Below are 12141 nucleotides of genomic sequence, written 5' to 3'. Positions count from 1 at the left end.
TCACAGCTTAATGTCATTGTTATCAAGTGTAAGGTGCTTATTTTTTAGGATAAAGTCCAAGGAATCTCTGATAAAGGAGGACGCTTTTCTCATGAAAGGATGATTCTTATAAGAATGGTACCTATATAGGGCATGATCTAGACTGTTGATGTTGTTAACAATTGGCTGCAGTGGGTACCACTCCTGTGGATTTTCGGCTGTCCATATATTCACAAAGTGTAAGGATTGTGGAGAATTTTTTTTATTTGGGTAAAAATATTTTGTGACAATGTTTGTTATATAGGATAGCGGGTTTTGGGAAATAGGTACATAAGAAGAGGAGTAGAGGAGTTTGAGCATTTCTTATCATAATCAACTTGCCTCATAATGATAGAGGCATTTCTTTTGTTAGCTCTAAGGATGAAGAAACGCAGACTATTTCTAAGGCTCTTAGTGGCATCAAATTCACATTTAGTAATGTTGGGTTTGGAGATCTTCGGTTTCTGTATAATATGACTACATTCTTGCCTAATGTCTTCAAATATGTGGGTGTTATTGGTGAGTGATTGATTCCACTAACCAAATAATCTCTTTAGTTGGGATTTTGTAGGGATCAATGCATAGTAATTAACCAAAATCCTCTTTAAATTAACTAATATTATCCCACGCATTAACCAAAATCCTCTTTAAATTAACTAATATTATCCCACTTGACCATGGATTTTTATGCTTATGGTCATTGAACTTGGGTGATATATTCACTTTAAATGACACATGTTTTAGTTTCCCCACATATAGTTTTTTCAAAAAATTTGTCTCTAACAAAAAATTTACCACCTATTCAAGAAAACATTTCATCATTTACTTTTTCATTTTAGAATTTTTTACTACTAATAATGAAAAATTATATTCTTAGATTCTACACCATTTTCAATACCTCTAATTAAATTAATTCCATTTTCTCTCATTCTTGATGTTCATGATCAAGGTTATTTATTGGACATTATAGTGTAGATTTACAGGCCAATTTATTGTTTAAATCATTTAATTTGATTTACAGTCAAAATTTTAATGTACGTTATCAACTTCATACCAATAAGCTAATCACTCAATATCTTGGCACTTGATAGTGTCTATATAAGCACTTGATATCCTAACATTGAATGGAGTGAGGATAACTAACTGGAAGTTTCTCATTAATTAACAATTTTTTTTGGATTTGGTAGTATTAGAGGTTTGGTAGTTGATTATTTAATGCATTGCTTGATCATGATAAGCCAATCAACTAGAATATAGTCTTTCACTCAAAAATTTTGAATTTTGGAAAGTATCATGTTTACATTAAATTATACGGGGATTAGAGCTTCAATGAATATATTGTGAATTAAATGTAGGCCATATTAATCATATCTTTTCATCAAAGTATCATTTAAATGAATTATGTCATATCTTTAAATTCATTCTTCTTGTATTTCATTATAATTTTATCAAAGCCATGTTTTTTCTGAAGGAGACACAAAGAATGATTTTTTGGGTCTTTATTCGTTTCATTCTAATTATGTATTTTATGATTGTGGTTTTATTTTGATTCAATTTCTGAAAAGTTAATATGAAAAGAGTGAAAGGGAAAAACAATTCATCCTAAAGATAACGATGATGAAAAAACACTAAGTCATCTTTCTATTTTTATATTTCCAATAGCATTAAATTATTAACTTGTTCGAATGGATTGATATTGATATATATCTCCCAAAGATAAATTTTTAGTATGAAGTTAATAAATATTTCAAACCATCCTTCCATATTTTGACATGTAGTATGGTGGATTAATGGCCATTCTAATCACTAAAATCATACTTTTGTAAGTTATTCTTAGCATATTGTAGGTTCATTTAAACATGAGGATATCCTTAGTATGCACAAATTAAATCCTCTAAAAAAACTAGACAAACAAGTTCTTACTAAATGTGAAGTGGAGGAAGTAGTTGAAATAAAAACTCCTATGCTCCACTTACTAAATGACATGTGTGATCAACCTAATTTATTTAAGTCCAAACATGATAAATTCTATATTTTTCAATAATTGAAAATACCTCCTATGGTTTTAGCCATTATTCTATGTTGATTGTATGGGGAACCAAATGCCGAGAAGTTTAGGTTAAAATCTGTTCCCCTTATCCACCAACTCATTGAGAAAGGAATCAAATTAATCCAAGATAAAAATTTGCATCAATTGTTCATAAAAAAATATGGAAGATCTCAATAGAGTCAACTAGGACATTGTCATGGTTTCATTATGCCAGCATATGCGGTAGATGGAGTATATTACGTGACTGTCGTCCCACTCATGCATTGGAATTGGTCTCCAACTACGAATTCCATACACATATGTTGTTCAAATTTATGGGAGAAAAAATGCAAGAATTTCTTTTATGATGTATGTGATAGCTTCAATACTCCCATTTTATGTTGAAAAATAAACTATCTTTTAGATTCACTCAAAAATATATGAATTGAATCAAAGAAATTGGACATGAGTAAGTTGAAAAATATTTTTTTATCTATTTGAATATATGGCTATGAACCAACTCCCCATATTCTCCCAAAAAAATATTTTAAGAAGGTTGATTATAAGACAAATTTCTTATCAAACTATATTGCATCCAGTTTGGTGAAAAAATAGAAAAAGATTTAGCTTGGTTTTCTTGTTATACTGTGAGTTTGTTCATTATAAAAAACTAAACACACTTTAGAGGAAGCACAACATCTTGATGATCTTTTTCTAATTCAAGGGAAGAGGCATGATCCCAAAGGAATTATTAATAAACATTGTTTTTTTTTATATGATTTTAGAAGGGGCTGAAAACTCCTCAAAAATATTTTGATTTTTGACCTTTAGACTAAATTGGAAATATGCATTTATGAAAGAGAAAACTAATATACAAGTATATACTATAGACTCTATTACTAAGTAAGTAAAATTCAGGTTAGCAATAAATATTATCTCGTCCACTCTAAGAAAATGAAAAGATAAATAATATAGACAAGAAAGTGGTGAAAACCATATAAAGACTCAAGGGAAAAACAAGGTATTGAAGAATAAGAACATATAGAAAAGGACAAGAACATAAAGGGACAAAAGATAAATAACCATATGAGTCAAAAGAATAACATGAAAGAATAAGAAAAATAAGGAAAAGAGAATGAAAATAAATATAAAGAGAAAATTATAGGGTAAAAAGGAACATAATAAAAATATAGAGAATGTAAAGAAAGATGGAAAGAAGTAGGAATGGTGGAAAGAAGTAGGAATGATAAAGACATATTTGGTGACCTACAATATGATGCAGACCAACAAACCTGTTATAAGACAATTCAAGTAGATGTTTTAGGAGAGAGAAATCAAGGAAAATGACATATGGGCTCGACATCTTTCATTACATATTCAATGATTAACACCACTCCAATTAGCTTTATTCCCAATAAGCCATCATCCACTTTTATGGGTTTTGACAATCTACGTCATGTAGAAGATGGAAGATGATATAGTTTTGTTGAACAATTATGTTCTCAACACTGAAAATAAAACCATTTACAAAGTTGGAGGAAAGAAAAGTTAAAAGAAGAAACCTAAAGATTTATCCTAGGAGTTAGGCATGTTCTAGAGTGCTTCTAATTTAAATGATGAGCAATCTGTAGGTGAAATGGCATATTATTTAGCATCCTTTGCAAATACAAATATATGGTCAATAAATAAACTAGCCACCTAATTGAAAATGGAGAAGGTATGAGTTATTATATTGTGAATCCAATCGAAAAATAGAGGAATGGAGTTAGACAAATGTTATAAACTATAGGTCAAGAGATTGGATGAAAAATACAGTACATATGTTTTAACGGCTAACAATTTCCATTAAAAAAATGCATAATCTATTGAAGAAAATCATTCTAAAGAACGCATTGATGTTAAATGGAAACTAGCTACACGAATCAAAGAACTTCCGGTAGATATCAAGAACATATTAATTCTCTTGAGGTACAATTTTAAGATTTGAAGTGAAAGAAAGGTAATTACGAATTCCTCAATGTATTTTCTTATTCAATTAATACTAGGTTCTTTGCAATGAACAATTCTATAAGAAATTTAACTAGATTAAGCTACAACATGATAAGCTAACTAAGATTTTTTATCATATTAAGTCTGAACCAAAAAGTAGAAATAAACTCGAATGTCTTGTGACAATCTCAAAGTGTGGGAAGTAAAGAGTCAAGATCATCGTAATGACCTTCCAAGGCCAATTAATGAAGACCCGTTTGACTACCAAGTCTCTTTGGATATTTTGTTAAGAAATTGTGAGTAGTTTGAAGAAATTTTTATATAGACAAATAAAAATGGTAGAAAAATAAGCGATGGTGCATTCGATATCATTAAAGAGTATGAGATGAAAAATATGTATTTTGCAGGATGGAAACCTATATTAAATATGTAAATCAATTAATTAATGATTGATTGGAAAAACTAAAAGAGCTCAGTGCTTAACAAAATAGCTTAAGTCGAGAACTCATTTCTAATCCCAAAGAATGTTTCAGCTCAATTTCTTCTTATATGACCAAAGTTTAAAATGAACATGTCGAAAATGTTAAAAGGCTATATAGGTGTTCTCTAAACATGGAAATTTTGAGACTTCCACTAATTACTTAACGAGTCGACAATATTTCTTTGTGACAATCACATCTAGAATAGAAAGAGAGAAATGTCAATTGTGGATCCGATGTAAAGAAGAATATTTCTTCATGATTTATGTGCACTAGCTTTTCTTCTATTTTTAAACCTTGGTTGGAAAAAAGTAAAACCTATTTTTTATTTTGTATTGTGATTATTATATATTGAACCTTGGATCACTGGCAAGGGTTGGATGACTTTGTACTAGAGATTTCATGTTTATATTAGTTTTGAATATAATTTGATAAAACTACACTCACTTTGGTATGTCGATACCTTTATGAATGAATGGTTCTGTAACAACAATTTTGTAAGTTATATACGTTTTTCATTTATGCAGTTCTATGGGTTATAAATTATTTTCCATGGAATTTGTTTTCATCTATCAAAGTGTATAAATGATATATGAGCTTACATGTCTACAATTTAAATAAATCTTTATTGATGAATATATAATGTTCATGTGATTAATAATCAATGAAGTTAATGAATTGTTTCTATATCTTTAATAATATATCTTTTCTATGTTTATGGATAAGATATATAATTAATATAAGTAGTCAAGATAGTTTATGTTGCAAAATTTTTTGGTGTTTTAGAAAATTATTAAATTAAATTTTATACTCATTTAAAGATTTTGTATTAATTTACAATATATTTTAATGGTTGATCAAGTCAGCATATCATGCACGAATTACCATTACAAATAAGAGTAATTCTAATTGGGACTTGTCGTCATCTAATTTTTTCTATTAGAGATAGAAATATTTCCACATATTCAATGCATCTTAATTATAAAGGATTACTAGGTATTTGGAGGCAACGTCTTCCACTAAAATTTTAGCTTCATGGTTCTTTCAAACCTTCGAGGTTATTCAAGCAAAAGTTCCATTATCACATTTCATTTCATGTAGCATAAGTGGTCATTTTCCATAGTATCCTATAGTTTGAAGGGAAATTGTGTCATATAATATTGCACCTGGTCACTTCCATTTTAAATATTGGGTTGAGAGTGGAAATAACTATCCATTCGACCTATGCTTCAGTTATAGTCTACCAAAATCACCTTTGTCTCCCATAGTTTATGCTAATACAATTTTCTCCCTTGTTTCTTTTTATCAATTCCATTTTGTCTTAAGCTTTGAGGAGGTTATTTTTTAACCCCATCCATCCCATGTCATGTCCATGCTATTTTTTGTTGTACCCCTTCCCTTTACTTGTGATACTCTCCTTGTGAATTTTCGTGAGTTAATTCTCTACAATATTACTTAGATTTTTCTTAGCATGCACATTGACTAGATCTTCAATGAAATATTTTACATCTTCCTAATCCATATTTTGCGTCACATTTTATTCATCTAATATGGGATTATGGTCTAGATTATCTAGTCCAACTCATGCATTTCTCTATTTTCATCTCCGAGTGCCTTGTTGAGATTTATAAGATCAATTCCTATGCTCCTTATATGCTCCAGTTCTTGGGATTATGGATCCACTTTGTTTTGATATAGGTACATGAAATTTGATCCACTTAGTTTTCCTTCCTCAACTCTTCGTAGTTCCGGGAAGCTACTCCGTTTCCCTTTAAGTTCTTGGATTGTTGGTTTGTTTTCCTTTCTCATTGTTTTTCTTTGCTTCATACCTTTTCTAAAAAATCCTTGTTTAATTTTTCATTAGATTTATTGGCAGTTCTTCTAAAGTTTTGGGACAACCTTGGAATAAGCTCACATGCCCATGGCACTTTCTACATCAAAATGGAATATATTCATAGTATAAATTATTTTGAATCTTATTAATTGATGATTATTGAGTCTAGAGGCCCTCTTTTCACATTAATGTTCATAGGTATTTTGGAATAGGTGATGTAACTACCTACTTTAGTTACATCAAATATATTGACAAAGGATTCAAGATTTCTCCCAAATCTTTTAAAAGTTTCTTGGTGCCATCATTCTTGAGGGAGAACATTCTAATCCAATTCAATGAGTTGGTGAAATCCTCATCTTTTCATGAGAATCGTCTTTTTCAATACCTTAGATGTAATCGAATCAAATTAAAATAATACAAGCCCTCCTTGATTACCTCCTCTTTATTGGTTGTGTTTGCTACAATCAATATGAAGAATCCCGTTGGATACAAGTTTGAATTTATTTCTCCTTTGGGTTCCCAATGAGTGTTAATGCAAGAGATTAGCATTCATTTTTATGGCCAAATTATCATAAAATTACTTATTAATATGTAATCCATCATGTATTATATATAACTTCCAATACTTGTGGATGTTACATCATAACTTGGGTTCACCTTTGTTTTCACCAAGAATTTAGTTTTAAGGCATGGATTTGTGGTTAGGATATTAGCTCATTTCCTTCTAACATATTGGATGCTTATGTTTCCTTCCCTATTCCCCACATTTATTCCCTCTTTAGGGTTGGGCTTGTGCTTCATGTTATCCCATGTCCTTCATGTTATCTCTATAGCAGGATTCGGCCCAAGCCACTTACTACTAGCCATTTATATAACCTTGATTGTGGAAATGTGTGATACATGTCCTTCTTCATTGATACATGATCTCAATACTAATGATGAGACACCTTATCTATCTTTTCCATCACCTACCTTCATTGAGAAATCCAAAACTATCTTATGTAGAAACCCTATTTCCTTAATAACTTAATCCATTCTGCCGAGATACGTAAATTATCTTTATCTTTTATTTATTAAATACAAAATACATATCAATTACTTAATAAAAAATAATACATATGAATTACTTATTAAAAAATGAATTTAATATTGAAAAAATAAAATTTTATTTTATTTTTATTTTTTATTATTCTTTTATTTATTCAATTTAAAAAAATATTAAAATATAAAATTTTATAATTCCTTAAATAAAAAAAAAAATATCAAAATCAAAACATCATAATCAAGGTTTCTTAATAAAATTTGTATACTTCATTTTATATATAGTCCCATCATGAACTTTTTCTATTATTTAGATTCCTCATTTCAAATAGGTACAACCAAATATATTCCATTAATAAAATGAAAGTGTAACCTTTTAAAAAATTTAGAGTCAATGTTTTTATAATAAAACATTATATTTTTAAAAGAAATTATTATTAAAAAAAATAGTAAAGTTTTTAAAGAGAAACAAATTCAATTTGTCTCATTATCAACATCTTGAGGATGTTTTACCCTTAGTAAAACAAAATTAATAAAGGTAAATTATAAGTTTTTTAAAGAAATTCCAAATAAAAAAAAATCATAATAAATGTTTTATAATAAAAAAGTATGTTTCTTGAATAGATTCTTATTATACTTGGTAAAATATATAACATATTTAGTTTTTTCTCAAATATGTTACAACAGTCACGACACTTCAGATGGATGGGCTTCTTGCAACAGTTCCATTTGGTAATAAGGTATAAGAAAGGTACTTTGAATAAGGTTGTTGATATGCTTTCAAGGCTTATTATTGGTGCTGTTACTTTACTTAAGAATGATTCCATTGTACATGATAGTTACATAGAACAATATGCATCTGATGATGACTTTAAAGATGTGTATGCTAACTTGAGTAAAGGAAATCATGTAGAGGAAAATGACTATCACATGCATAACAATTTGCTGTTTCATTTGGGCAAGTTGTGTATACCACAGGGGGAGAGGATAAATGTCATAAGAGAAGCTCATTCTTCTCTTATTGCTGGCCATTTTGGTGTGATCAAAACAGTTGCACATCTACAGAGGTATTGCTATTGGCCTCGCATGGTAGATTCTGTTTCAAAGTTCACAAGAGATTGTTCATTATGTGCTACAAGAAAGCCTAGCAACAGGAAGCTTGGTTTGTATAATCCTTTGCCAGTACCTTCTAGACTATGGGAGAGCATCTCTATGGATTTTTTAGGAGGTTTGCCAAAATCTTGAAAGCAGCATGATTATTTATATGTAGTAGTTGATCGTTTCAGCAAAATGTGTATACTTATGCCTTGTAAGAAAACTATAACTGCTGAACAAACTGCTGAATTATTTTTTCATCATGTATGGATTCACTTTGGTTTTCCTACTTCCATTATTAGTGACAGAGATTCCAGATTTCTGGGAAATTTTTGGTCCAACCTATGGGAGATGATGGACACAAAGTTGAAGAAAAGTAATGCTTTCCATCTGCAAACAGATGGACAAACCGAAGTTGTGAACAGAACCATTGTGCACCTCTTGAGAGGTTATTGCAGCAAGCATCCCAAGCTTTGGGATGAACATTTGCACTACATACAGCATGCTTACAATCGTGCCAAGCACTCTTCCACAAACACCTCACCGTTTGAAGCTTGTTTTGGTTACTTGCCAAAATCACCTCTTGATTTCATTCTTGAGAAAGATGTTGCCATTGAGGGACATAGTGACATTGACAAAGCTCGTTCATTCATTGAAAGAATTCAGCAAATACATCAGCAAATTCAAGAACAGCTTGAGAAGAGTCAAGGCAAGTACAAGGAAAGACACGACAAGCATAGAGTCGATCACAAGTTTCAAGAAGGAGATGAGGTATGGCTGTACATTAGTAAGGAAAGGATGTAAGGAGAAGGTAAAAAGCTGAAGCCTATTCGTTATGGTCCATTCAAAATCCTCAAGAAGGTTGGAAATAATGTTTTTCAATTAGATTTGCCTTCCTACATGCAAATGTATTCTGTTGTCAATGTCGAGAACTTACGTTTGTATGAACCTCCTTTGATTGTTGATCATGAAAATGTTGTTCAGCTGCCATCTATAGAAGATTTCTCACCAGAATTCTTAGATGAGCTGAAAGAAGATACAATCCTTGACAGAAGGACATGCACTTCAAGGAGGGGCAGTGTAGATTATGTTCGGGTTGGTTTCAAAGGCAGCAAACCGAACAAGGCAAAGTGGATGGAGGTGGACAGAGTGAGGGAGCTGTACCCTCACCTCTTTAACATGTAGTTGAAGGCTTTTGGGGTCCAAAAGCTTCCCAATGGGGAGACGTGATCACGTGCTCATGTCCTAAGTGTCGTAAAATGCTCAAAATTTAAAGTGCTTAGAACTGGTTCAAAGTTGAATGAATGGAAATTTCTCGTCTTTCCGATTCCGGTGCCGCAAACGGTTCGAAAAACGGTCGCAGTATGAGGAAGTTATGGCAAAAAGAAGAATTTGTCCATAACGTTAGAAATTTTAATTTAAAAAAAAAAAAAACTAAAAAAGGAATATTCCGCCTGCACGAAATCCGAGGCAACCACCCAAACATTAAATGTAACTGCAGTTAAGTTGGCGGAATATTGGCAGAAGCGCCAAATTTGGCGTACCCGCCATAATTGGCAGAGCTATCTAGAGTTAACTAAAGTTAGGTGGAGTTTTTCTAGGGGCAAACTGGAGAAACTTTAAATGGCCATAACTTCGGCTAGGAAATTAGGTTTTGGACGAATTTTTTTTTTTATTTTGGGTATTTTTGACCTTCTGAAGCCATTGGTGCGGGTCTTATAGCCATATGAGGTCATTTGCAGAGGTTGTGGGAGCTGTGAAAGTTCTAGGAGCCACTAGGGCCCAGTTTTGTGAAGACTGTATAGGGTTGCAGGTATCCATTCGAGGTGATACAATAGTCAATCCTGAAGGATTCAACTATTTTGAATCTTTTTTTACCATCTATTTCTCCTGTAGATGCTTCTATTCAGCTGTATTTTCAATTTGAGCATTTAATAAAAACAAGTACAAGCCTGGTTGGGGGCTTGTCCTTGTTTTTATTAAATGCTCAAATTGAAAATACAGCTGAATAGAAGCATCTACAGGAGAAATAGATGGTAAAAATAGATTCAAAATAGTTGAATCCTTCAGGATTGACTATTGTATCACCTCGAATGGATACCTGCAACCCTATACAGTCTTCACAAAACTGGGCCCTAGTGGCTCCTAGAAATTTCGCAGCTCCAAAATCTTCGCAAATGACCTCAGATGGCTGTAAGACCTGCACCAATAGCTTCAAAAGGTCGAAAATACCCAAAATAAAAAAAAAAAAAATTAGTCCAAAACCAACTTTCCTAGCCAAAGTTATGGCCATTTAAAGTTTCTCCAGTTTGCCCCTAGAAAAACTCCTGCTAACTTTAGTTAACTCCAGATAGCTCCGCCAATTATGGCGTGTCCGCCAAATTTGGCGCTCCTGCCAAAATTCTGCCAACTTAACTGCAGTTACATTTAATGTTTGAGTCGTTGCCTCGCATTTCGTTTCGGCAGAATATTCCTTTTTTTTTGTTTTGAAAAATTAAAATTTCTAATGTTATGGACAAATTCTTCTTTTTGCCATAACTTCCTCATACGGCGACCGTTTTTCGAACTGTTTGCAGCGCCGGAATTGGGAAGACGAGCACTTTCCAGCCATTCAATGTACTATGTAATATATCACTAATTACTATATACAATAAATATAAATAGTTTGGAAAATAACATTATATATTAATTTCTATGTACCATAAACACAAATGGTTTGTAACTAATTTAAAAATTCCATTTTCTCATTGGTGTAAAGTGTTGAATAGACAATTTAAGATATACAAATTTGAAAAAAATATGTAAAAATAGCATGTGTACAATTTGTACAACTCTCATTATATCAATCTGTACTCTAATGACATGACATGTGTACTATAATATGAACATTATATAAAACACACTTGTTATCATTCAATATTAAATAAATAATTATTAACTTGTTATTATTCTCTTCATATATATATATATATAAATTGTTTAATTATATTAAAAAAATTAAACAAATATTGATATAACTCATTTTACAATTTTATTATTATTTGGAATTCATACAATACAACACATCATGACATTATAATATTTTATTAAACTAAAAGACGAACCATAACGTTAAATATTAAAAAACTAAAAAATTGAATTTGTTTTGGCATACTTTTTCCACCGTTTACTTTCTCATTTCAAAAAGTTTTTACCACCCAATCAAAGGAAATTTTCCATTGCTTAAGTTTCTTTCAAATTTTTACCAGCTAACAACAGAAACGACCTTGTCAGAGTTTTACACCGTTCTATATACCTCCAACGTTGACAATGAGAGTAAACGTCATCATTTTCACTTGGAATACCTCCAGGGTCATGTACAGTGTCAACCTTGGAGCATTTGACTTTTATATTTTAAAGTTACGGAATTCTCACGTAAATGCACATATCAATGTCCAGTACATTTCGAAAGGAAAGGAAGGGATATAGTTTAATCGTTAGCCAGATTACAAGGTCAACGACATTAATGCCATTTAGTGGAAAGAATTCTTAAGAGTTTAAATGCACATTCCATTACGGTTTGATATAAAATTTGCGTTGCATCCCGCTTTTGTTAATGAGCGTGTTCCTGTATTGGAAAAAATGAAAGAGATGTAAAATACTTGTTGCATCCGCAT

The sequence above is a fragment of the Pinus tabuliformis genome, chromosome 7 (assembly GCF_031772625.1).
Source record: "Pinus tabuliformis cultivar Carrire ecotype Pingquan chromosome 7, CPIR1, whole genome shotgun sequence".
NCBI lineage: Eukaryota > Viridiplantae > Streptophyta > Pinopsida > Pinales > Pinaceae > Pinus > Pinus tabuliformis.
The sequence above is the reverse complement of the archived record's forward strand: the minus strand, read 5'-3'. Positions refer to the sequence as shown.